General features: G+C 31.2%; 1 long non-coding RNA gene across 1 annotated transcript; it reads left to right on the top strand.

Annotated features, from left to right (window-relative positions):
• The first annotated feature begins 257 nt into the window (after positions 1 to 257).
• LOC107874866 lies at positions 258 to 1,002 on the top strand. The gene is made up of 2 exons (XR_001675626.2): positions 258 to 372; positions 496 to 1,002. It is a non-coding gene; the product is annotated as an uncharacterized LOC107874866 (long non-coding RNA).
• The last annotated feature ends 10,278 nt before the right edge of the window (positions 1,003 to 11,280 follow it).

Below are 11,280 nucleotides of genomic sequence, written 5' to 3'. Positions count from 1 at the left end.
TTTTATTATTCAAATTAGTAATTGCAATATCTTAATTGGTAAAATCCTAATCTATGATGTCCATTGAGAGAAATTAAACTAAAGTTAAGCTCTACTGACGAGGTGCTCATCAGATCCGGACTTATCCTCCCACTTTTCTTCAATAAAAATTGATTCAACTTGCTACGAATATAACTTAGTTAATGACAAGTTGTAAATTAGATAAGCAAATATACTGGGAAGAGAGACCTATAAATCACGACCCTTCATGTGAAGCAAAAAATTGCACTGCATTAACACATTTTCTTTTCTTTCCCGTTTTAGTAATACTGTACGTTATCATGAATCGCAATTATGCTTTCTATTTCATCGTTTTGCTTATGGTGATATCTGGTAAATGACATTTTTCTACACCTTCCTCTCTTTTTTTTCTTTTGATATGTCCGATATATTTATATATGTGTTATATTGATTTTGACACTTGATTCTTTTTTTCCTTTTGATGGATTATTGTAGTTTATTTGGCTCCAAGAGTGTTGGGTTTACGTAGTGTTTGTGGTGGATACTGTCAATCCGACAATGACTGTTGGGATAGGAACTATTGTCCCCGTTGTCATTACGATCCTGTAAAGGTTACCTACTTCTGTGGACGCTAAAGGATCATTGTTGATGGCCAGCACAATATGAAATCTAGTCCTTCCGACGTACGTTGCTTGGACTTTTCAAAATTATTGTCGCGTTCATGTTGGATTCTTTAAAATGCACTACTTTTAAGTTTTCACGCATCCGACAGGCACTGCGACATTTTGAAGAGTCCGAAAGTAGATGTTTTGTGGTTTATTGTCTTTGCTTTTCTGTTTTTATTTCCCCATTTCAGCTCTTTCTTATGGGAAGAAAATAAAATGACTAAGTTCTACTTCTACCTAGATTAGAACTATATATGTCGGATGTAATATCAAGATTGGGTTGTGTTGGCCTATATGTTTCTGTATTTTAATGTTTAATAAACTCTATCGTTATTAAGATCTTGATTTCCTTTTTGCAATAATTTTTTTGTCATATATGGATTCGACTTCTCTCCATTTTCTTTCTCTTCAATTTCTCTAGGTTCTTGCTTGGATTGAAATCACATGTCGTAGTTTAAATTAATGGTTGAAAATTAATTAGTTAAATCAAACTTCTAACCATAATAATTTTCATTCATATATTTAGTTATATCTGCTCCTTGAATATCCATCTTATCTTTTATTCAATATTTTAAAAAAAAAACTCTTTACTGCCACAAATATATATTAAAATCTTTTCCTAAATATTTTTGTTTTTTCTTTAAAAATTCCTAGCATAGTTAAAATTTAATTTTTTCTAATTGAGAATTCAAAAGAGCTACATAAAGAAAATATAATGAATTTATTTGGCACAATCTTTATATTTGATTTTGCATGATATAATAGATTTATTTGGCACAGAAAGATAATAGAATTAGAAAAATTTTAAGCGACAATCTTTATTTTTTTTAATTTGAAAAACATTATTTAAGAGAATTGGAAAACATTAGCCAAAAAAAAAAAAGTAAAAATCCGGGAGAAAATTGTTCAAGGATAGAAAGAAAATAGTTTAATATCTTTTAAAAAGATATAATGAATTGTTAAAAATAGTTAAGCAATAAATTATGAAAGTTGATAACTATGGTTAGAACTTTGATTTAACTAATTAAATCTCAATCATTAATTTTAAAATATGACATGTGTCTTTAATCAAAACAAGAACTTGAAGAAATTGGAGAGAAGAGAAATAGAGAGGAGCCATATCCATCATATAGGCATTGGTGACAAAAAAGTGAGTATACAACTAATCATTAAAGTTGTCAATACGGGTCGGCCCAGCCCGTTCGGGCTAGTCCACACGGATTTTGAGTTTGATGGGTTAGGCCGGACTGGCCCATCAAAATGATGGGCCAAAAAATACCAAGCCCGCATCATTATTTTGTGGGTTGCGGGCCTCACGGGCCAGCCCACTTTTAAAAAAATAATATTTTATAATTTAATTTTAGAATATTAATAAACATAAATATTACCAGACAATATTACATAGTGTTAATACTTGTTAATCAAGTTTCTAACACCCAAAAAATACTTGTAATAGGAAAATGAAATAACTTTTGACATGGTATCCTTCAAATCAAATAAAAATACTAATAAGCAATCTAAATAGTTGCATGTATTTGACTTATAGGCCGGCCTACGGGCTAGTTCAGCCTACATTGCTCAAACCCCACAGGCCACACGCCTCCTAGGGCCGGGCTAAAACGTCCCGTTCTTAAATGTGCTGCAAAAATTAAAGTCCAACTCCATCAAATTACAGGCTGGGTCGAGCCGGTCCAATGGGCCAGGCCCATATTGACGGCTCTACTAATTATGGCACATAACAGTGATTACTCGTTTTATATCCTAAAGTACAGTTGATGAAATTATAAAGATGAAAAAATATATGTATACAAAACTAGTGAAAATGGCCCGTGTTAAGACGGGACCAATATTATAAAAATTGAAATTATTAATATATATTTGTTAAACTAACACTTAGAATGAATATAGAGAAAATATACATCATCTATTTTTGTACAAATATATATATATATATATATATATATATATATATATATATATATATATATATATATATATATAAAATATTATTGGTGTTTTAATAAATTCTAAATTTTCTATTATCTAGAAATATAATATGTATTGTAAAAATTTATTTTTCAATATTATAGTTAATTCTAGGAATGTTGGTGGATTTTTAAAAACTAAAGGAACATTAACTATTAGGTTTATTTAATTAAAATAATAATTCGATAGGTTTTTAGATAAATCAAGAAAATAACGAATTAATCAAATAAAATATATGAGTAAAATAGATTATATAAATGTTAAGTTTTAGAAAAATGAAACATCAAAACTTTTGTTTTGAGTTTGAGGTGATTAAAATGACTATAATCTAGCAAGTAATTAATGCTCAAAGTTTTAATTACAAAATTTATTAATTCGTAGGAGTAATATGCTTAATCCATTAAGGATAATATGATTTACATTACAAAAATAACTAATTATTATGAATTATTTAGTAACGAATTATGATTACCCTCATATAAGTAAAATCTTGTTAGGTATTTTTGTTTAGTTCTTTTTATTGATATATGTTGACTTGACATTAATATTAAAAGATATATTTATTAAAAATTTATTTTACTAAATTAGCTTTATTAATAATACATTAAAAATTTAAATTAGGTAAAATTATAGTAACAAACAAGGAAGAAAGTAAATTATATGTTTGATATGAAATCTAAATAAAGAATAAAATTTATTTAATTGTATTAATTATAATTAATTATTACAATAGATTATCATCTTATTAATCAATTTACTTAAATATAATATATTTGAAACAATTTCATACAACCTAAACAATAATACGTAGGTACTCACATGAGAGAATTGAAGAAAAGGTGTCTTTTAAGTCGTCATTGTGGAATTGATGACATTGACCAACTTAAAGTGTCAAACATAATTAGAAAACTTAATTAAGTTAATTGTGGAATTAATTAATAGTTTTAAAACATTCTAATCTTTTCCAAAATACAAATCAACCCACACCCTTCTCCTCTCCAAATCAACCGCCTCTCTCCTCTCTCCCCTCTCTCTCGACAGTTTCTCTCACTTCTCCTAATCAACAGTTCTGCAAATTTCTCCCTTCAATCCCCAACGACTTCAACCTTTGACGACAAATAGTTGGGTTTCAGTTACTTTTTGAATTTTAACTGTCAATCGACGTGACAAAATTGCTCTCCGATGACAACAAATTTGAGTTCATCATCACTTTTCTTCTTTCGCAGGTAAAAAATTATGAATTTTTAGTTATGAAGAAATAGAGGGACTTGAGCCAACTTCTCTTCTAGTATTGGTTAACAATTTCAATATTTGTTGCTTAAGTTTGAAGTGGGGACTGAAAAAAATCTAATTTCTGGTATTTCTTCTCTTATTTTTTCAAAGTGAAATATAATTTTTTGTTGTTATTGTAGTTCTTATTGTCGAACTGTTGATTCAATTTCTTGCGGTCTGTTGAGTTTTTGAAGTTTGATTTTTGTTGTTTGTGTTTGTACAAATAAAAAAATATTGTTGGTGTTTTTGGTCACTATTGATGTTCTTAGTGTGTATTCTGTTGGTATTGTTGGGTTGATTTGTTGTTGTTCTTGGTAAAAATAGTGTATTTGATATTAAATGGTGATATTGCTATTGTTCTATTGAAGAAAATCTTGCAACTGTATTTTTTTGTATAATAGATTTACCATCTGATGCAACAGATGAATCATATGATGTAATAGATGAACTTATAATGCTACAGATGAACTATCTGATGCAACAGGTGAACAATCTAATTGATCATTCATCTATTGCGATAGATGACTCTTCTGTTGGAAGAAATCTAAATAATATTGACAGTAGATAATCGTCCCAACAGATCACTCATATGTTACAATGGATGAATGATCTGTTGCATAGAACAGTTATCTATTTCAATAGATGAGTGATCTATTTTTATAGTTTTCAACACATTACTCATCCATTGTAATAAGTTAGTTATATGTTGCAACAGATAACCTATCTGGTGCAACAGATGTGTGATTTGTTGGAACTGCTATTTTACTGTTGTACATGTTAGATTTACTATTATCCTTTTTAACGATGCATTAATCAATTGTAATCTTTTTTATTTCCTATTATTTTTAGATATATTGCTCCCAAAAGAAAATAAATCGAATCAAGTCCAAGTAAAGGAATAAGTGAAGCAGCTAGGATACATCCAACACTCTATGATCTTGCTTTACAAGCGATATCTTAATCACAAGTAGAAGATAATGAACATATGAATGAGGAATGTTTCAGAAGAGATGATCTAAATGCTAATAGCCCTTCCACTAAGGAGTTGGTCAAAACCTTCAGCATTGATAGTTATCCTGTGAGAATGTAGTGTGATGGTGCCACTGATTTTACTGGTGATTTCTTTGTTAAGTCAGCCATGGAAAATTTTTTCGACGCCTTCAGAAAAATACTTCCAAAACAAAAATTGGATGCTTATTTCAGGGATAGCTGCTTTAGGCAATATCTTAATTTAGCGGAGGACAACAATACTCATTTTCAAATGAAAATGGTATATGATCTTCTCAAGCGTAGATTTATGTATGACAATAAAGATAACATAGATGAGGTGAGGATAAATTACTGTGGCATGCCTATTTGTTTTGGTTGGAAGGAGTTTGCCATAGTTACTAGACTAAAATGTTATCCTCCTTATCCTTCTCAAGTTATACCTATTCTAACCCAAAAAAGAGCACCCCACACACCCAAAAAAGGCAAAGGCAAGTCAAGTAATGGTGATGACTTGGTGTCCCTTGTTGATCCAAGTTTCAAAAACAAAAAAATTGATAAAAGGGTTGAAAGATAAAAAACTTTCAAAGAAGCACAAGTAATCATTGTGCTTGGTTTGGTTTGTACATAATATTCTTTGGGCGAGAGACGTTAACAACAACATATCACTTAGTTTAGTAAAGCTCTCCGAGGATCTGGAGGAATTTAACAACTATCCTTGGGGTTATGAAAGCTTCAAAATGATTGTCAAATATTTGTTGACTCCGTTAACGCCAAAGACAGTCAACTTATATGTCTTTCCATGGGATTTCATGGTAAATATTTCTTTTATTATAATTCAATTATTTTTTACTGTATAATGCTTTTGATTTATTGGCGTTATTTTATAGACTTAGGCATTTGAAGTCATTTCTTAGTTGAGATAACAAGTGAACTACCGGGAAAAAGTTTTATGTCCAAGAATCCTGAGATGGTTGTCAGCCAAAATTGATAAAAAACCAAAATTTTTTGATCTCTTCAACCACCCAAAGGAAGCAGTAAGTCTAATTCAAATTAATTTTTTATTTTAATTAATGATTTTTTTAATGATTTACTCATCATTCTAATATATATACTGATTTATTTTAGACTTTGCGTCCGCGACTTATTCCAACCAACTAAGAGTTGAAGATGTAATTTTTTCTTACTTTACGATCTGTGAAAACTTTATCGGATCCTAAGGTCATTGATAGAATAAAAAGAAATTGTTTGGAGCAACAACCATCATAAGAAAAATTATTTTGGAAGGTGGGCTTATTGTTGCTGATGGTGTTAGTGGCGATGAAGCTGTTGGTGGTGGTAGTGGTAGTGTTGTTGTTGTTGAGGCTAATGATGCTCCTTTTGCAGTTTTTGAAACAAAAAACCATTATGATTATGATCATACTGGTTTTACAGATTTTTCCCCTCCCAGTAAATGTTCTGCATATAAATATCAAGACTGTAAGGCGAAACATGATGGAGTGATTAATGCTATTAATACATTAAATTTTTCTGTAAAGGAATTGACATCTAAGAGAGGTTTTATTCCATCAAAAAGGAATCCATATCCACACACTCTACTAGAGATTAAAGCAGCCAACAGGAGAAGGAAAGAAATTTCCAAGGCATCATCAAACATAGAAAAAAGCAAAATTACAACTCCTTTGTCTTTGTCTTGCACTTTTGATCAATGTACAAGGGACACTGAAGAGCAGCATGAGCTGAAGAAGGTGAATATATATCATCTGTTCCAACAAACAAATAGACTACATATATGTTTCAACAGATGGCACATCTGCTGAAAATTATCAAACAGATATATGCATCTGTTGCAACAGTTGACTAACTTATTGCATCAGATGCATCATCTAATGTAACATATGTCTCATCTATTTTAGGAAATCAAATAGGTCTTTCTACTATTTTAATTTGTACCAACGGATGACCTATCTGCTACAACATATAGGTCATCTGTTGGGATAAATTAAATCAAAACTTCCGATTGTTTTAGTTTGTCTAAACAGATGAGTCATATGTTTCAACAAATGGGTCATCTGTTGAAAATTATCATACAGGTCTTCCATCTATTTTAATCTGTCCCAAAAGATAATCTATCTGTTGCAACCGATAGGTAATCTATTGGGACAATTTAAAATAGGTGGAAGACCTGTTTGATTTCTTCCAACAATTGAATTATCTATTTATTTTTTTTATTTTTTTTATATCTCTGTGATTAGCATTAATAATTCTGGCTTTGTAGGTAGATGTCTTAGTAGCATCTACTGCTAAACAGCATAATATCACAGTTGATAATTCATTAACTGCTTCCAAAGATGAAGAAAAAGTGAAGTATGTCAGTCCGGAAGAACGAAAGAAATACCCGTTCGAAGGGTTCAACATCTCGGACGAGGCTCTAAAAAAACTAACAAAATTGATCAATAACTATTCAGAAAGGATTGCCGATGGGATGTTAAAGCCTTATACCAGCAGGCACATAAATTATTTTTAAATATATTGATTTATATAATTCTTGTTGTAAAAACATGACATTAACACATATAAATCATACAACAAATAAAATGATGAACACTACAAAGTGAACTAATCAGGTCTTGATTTTGATATGTTTGGCTTTGTTGTAGCACATTCCAGAATGAAGAATTGGTTCTATTTGATGTCATAGCCCCAAACTTGCTGGAATGATGAGGTTTAAATGCCATACATCTTACTATTAATACTTTATTTAATTGTATCTGTGTATTAATTTTTTTGTCATAGAATCTGAAATGTTTGATAATATGTGTAGCACATCGATGGCATTTTTACTACCTTTGAAAGAAGGCCAAGTTGCAAATTTAAGAATAATGCAGATACACGATAGACAATTATTTGTACAAAGTTTTCATCAATAATGCCTACGATAGGAATTGCAACAACAACCAGAAGTTTCCCAAAATGAGGAATGCTTAATCAACATCATCAAAGATTTTAGCATTCCAGCTGGCTTACCTTGGCATTTGATCGATGAAATCTACATCCCAGTCAATTGTGGTGATGAATTTCATTTGGTGTTGGTTGTTGTCATTCTTAAAGAAAGGTGCATCCGAGTTTACGACTCGATGCAATTAAGGAAATGTTCTGGGCCATCGTCTGATATATAAAAGTTGGCCAAAATATTTCCTACTTACCCTTATATAAATTATTTTTTGACTAAAACGTACTGATTGGTCAACCATTGAAGCATACTACGATAAAATGGGTAATTCATTTGATGTAGAATATGAAGGATTTCTCAACAACCTATTGGTAGCCCATAAGTATCATTCAAGTAGCATGATTTATTTTTATTTCATAAATTTCACAATGCTTACATTAATTGCAAGATATGGATTATCTGAATTTTACAAATGGATGGATTGCGGTATTTTTGTTACCTCTTACACTGAGTATTTGAGTGATGGATTATAAGTACCAAATGATGGACTTAATTACGGATTATTCTGTAAAAGATATGAAACTCTTTTATGGAAATATAGAGAAGAAAAAGCTCAGAAATCATACGCAGGTGACATTAAAGATCCACGAAGACCAAAGTCAAATTCCATAGCACCGGATGAAGAACAACTTGTCCATATTAAGTAGATCTTTATAGTTTGAGTCTGTCTAGGTAATAACCTTTCCTTAGAAATTCTTGGCATCAAATTGTTGATTTATTTGTTGAGTAGATCATCTGTACCCTTAATAATTTTTTATATTTTATTTATTTGTTGATTTATTTCATGTAATTTCTGAAGGCTCCAATTTATTTTATTTTGTCTATGAATTTTATTTTATCCTTAGATTTGAACTTATTAATTGAAATGGAATACTAGATTCAAATATTACAATAGATAATGTATCTATTTCAACAATGACATATCTGTTTAAAATTATCAAATAAATTTAGACATATATTGCAACACGTTGGTAATCTGTTGGAAATTATCAAACTGATCTTTCTACTATTTTTATTTGCTCCAATAGATGGACTATCTATTGCAACAGATATACTATATGTTCAAACAGATAGTTATCTGTTGGAACAGATAGACTTCGATATAAACATCTACATAATGCAACAGATGTCCAACCTATTGCAACAGATAAACTATCTGTCACAAAAGATAGACTATCTGTTATAACAAATAGACAATCTATTGCAATTTTCATCAAACATGAAAAATTATCACTATATATAAAATGGCTTGAAATAAAAATTGTCATGGTATTTGTGTTTCTATATATTCTTGTTTTACAAACACAGGTTCCAACCTTTTAATCATTACCCCATAAGCCCAAATGTAAAACCCTGTGGTCGTAATGCTCACATAATTCTTTCTAAATGACCTTTAGGACCCCTGTTCTGATGATAGACTATGTCTAGACGTTTTGGGTTGATTTAGGGGTGCTTAGGGGCCTCAGAAGTGAGTATGAGTCTCATACTAGCCCTCATGCTAAGGCCGTGCGTCACATGGAAATCACAAAGGGCTACTAGAAAGGTGTGCAATGGGCATGCGTCGCCTACTTGAGGACTGTGTAATGTCTGTGAATTTCCCACCTTAGCCTGGGCAATTGCTGTGCACCGCATGGCAAAAGCAAAGTGGCGTAAGTGCTCAGTTTTGTATTAATTTAAGGGAATTTAGGTCTTTTAATCCTTCCAAAATGTTTCTAATCCTATATAGATGAATTAAAGGTGTTTAAACATGCCTTAACACTCTCAAAATCCCCAATTCATCTCTCTTAAGAACAAGAAGAGAAAACTACCTAGGGTTTGACTATCTTTAGCTTCAAGGTCATATTCTTACACTATGTCTTCTCAAATTCTAGGTGTGTAAAACTATTCTAAATATCATGGGCTAAATTATGTTTTCATTATGGATTTCGAATGATAATTATGTATATGTTCGATTTTGAGAATCAATTAATGAGCATAATTTAAAATCTTGTGCATATATAAAATGAGTTTTGAAAGGTGATTTTGAGCGTGAGTTGTGCAATTCCCTTTTTCCGTCATGAAATTATGGTGTTAATATGTTATGAATTGTGAGTTGAGTTTGAGAACGTGAATTACAAATCCCTTTTTCTCTCATAAGGTTTACGTGTGACAAGTGTCGGGGTTGTTTCATGCATGATGGTAATCCTTGAGTTTAAAGTCATCTTAAACTATTTTGCATTGTTGTTATGCACGTTTCAAAAGGGTGTTTCCATGATAAAAAAGACCTTGTATCCAAACAAAGAAATTGCTTGTGATAAATGAAAACATTGGCCACCATATGTGTTAGTCTAGAAAAGAGAGAGTGTTTATGCATAAGATGCACATGCTTTTGAAATAAGAACTCTCATATAATGTTTAAAACTTTTGATGGTCATTACATGTTTATGAATAAGAAGGGTTGTGACATGGTATGATATTAAATGACTTACAAGTCTGGGTATGATGATACCCCGTTATGATATTCCCTTAACAGAATAAGAAATTAATTATTCATAAGCATTAAGTATGTTTTTAAAAATTTTAAATTGGTTTTAAAGAGAGTTAGATGGTTACCCAAAGATGGCATTTGAGTGTAAGGGCTTATTGCTGGAAACCGTGTTTTGCCGACGCGAGGTTTATGCTATGTTATCCTACATGGAAGGATAATTGGGACATCTCACATAGGGGAATTTCTTTGGTACACTCACATGAGGGTATACCAGTTTATGAAAACTCCAATCATTACGGCAAACTTGGATTGGGGGCTTGGCTGTTGAGTTAAGGACGGATTCCATATAGCCCATGGGATTGAATATTTGTAGGGTGTACCATCTAGCTCAGGAATAAAGTCAAGAGTTGATTTTATGTATCTAATTGAATGTTTAAATTTCTTTTACGTATGCCTATGTACTTGATTTTGATTATGTTAAAATATTTTCAAAATTGCTTTTGATCATGTTATATAAATTGTACTTTTTTTAAATTGTTCTGCACACTAATACATTCCAACTATTGATTGTCCTTTATGATGGCTACATTGTTTTATAATGTAGGATCTGAGGCTCAGTCCCATGGTCCAGTTCAGCAGTAGTAGATTATTCCAAGAGTTCAGAGTTGGTGAGCCTTCCTTACTTCGGAAGGCATCCTATGGATATGTGAGTTTTAAGTTGTTTTATGGTCTGGCCAGGGGCCTTGTCCCAGTTTAGGTAGACTATTATTTCAATTCAGTAGAGGCTCCGTAGATTGTTTTATCTTAGATTTGGGTTTCCCTTTTGATACGATGTTATTAAGTTTTAATTTTGTGTATTGGACCACTATGTTTTCAGTTATCTTCTGCAT

Source organism: Capsicum annuum, chromosome 6 (assembly GCF_002878395.1).
Source record: "Capsicum annuum cultivar UCD-10X-F1 chromosome 6, UCD10Xv1.1, whole genome shotgun sequence".
Taxonomy (NCBI): domain Eukaryota; kingdom Viridiplantae; phylum Streptophyta; class Magnoliopsida; order Solanales; family Solanaceae; genus Capsicum; species Capsicum annuum.
This window is presented reverse-complemented; position numbering and strand designations above follow the sequence as displayed.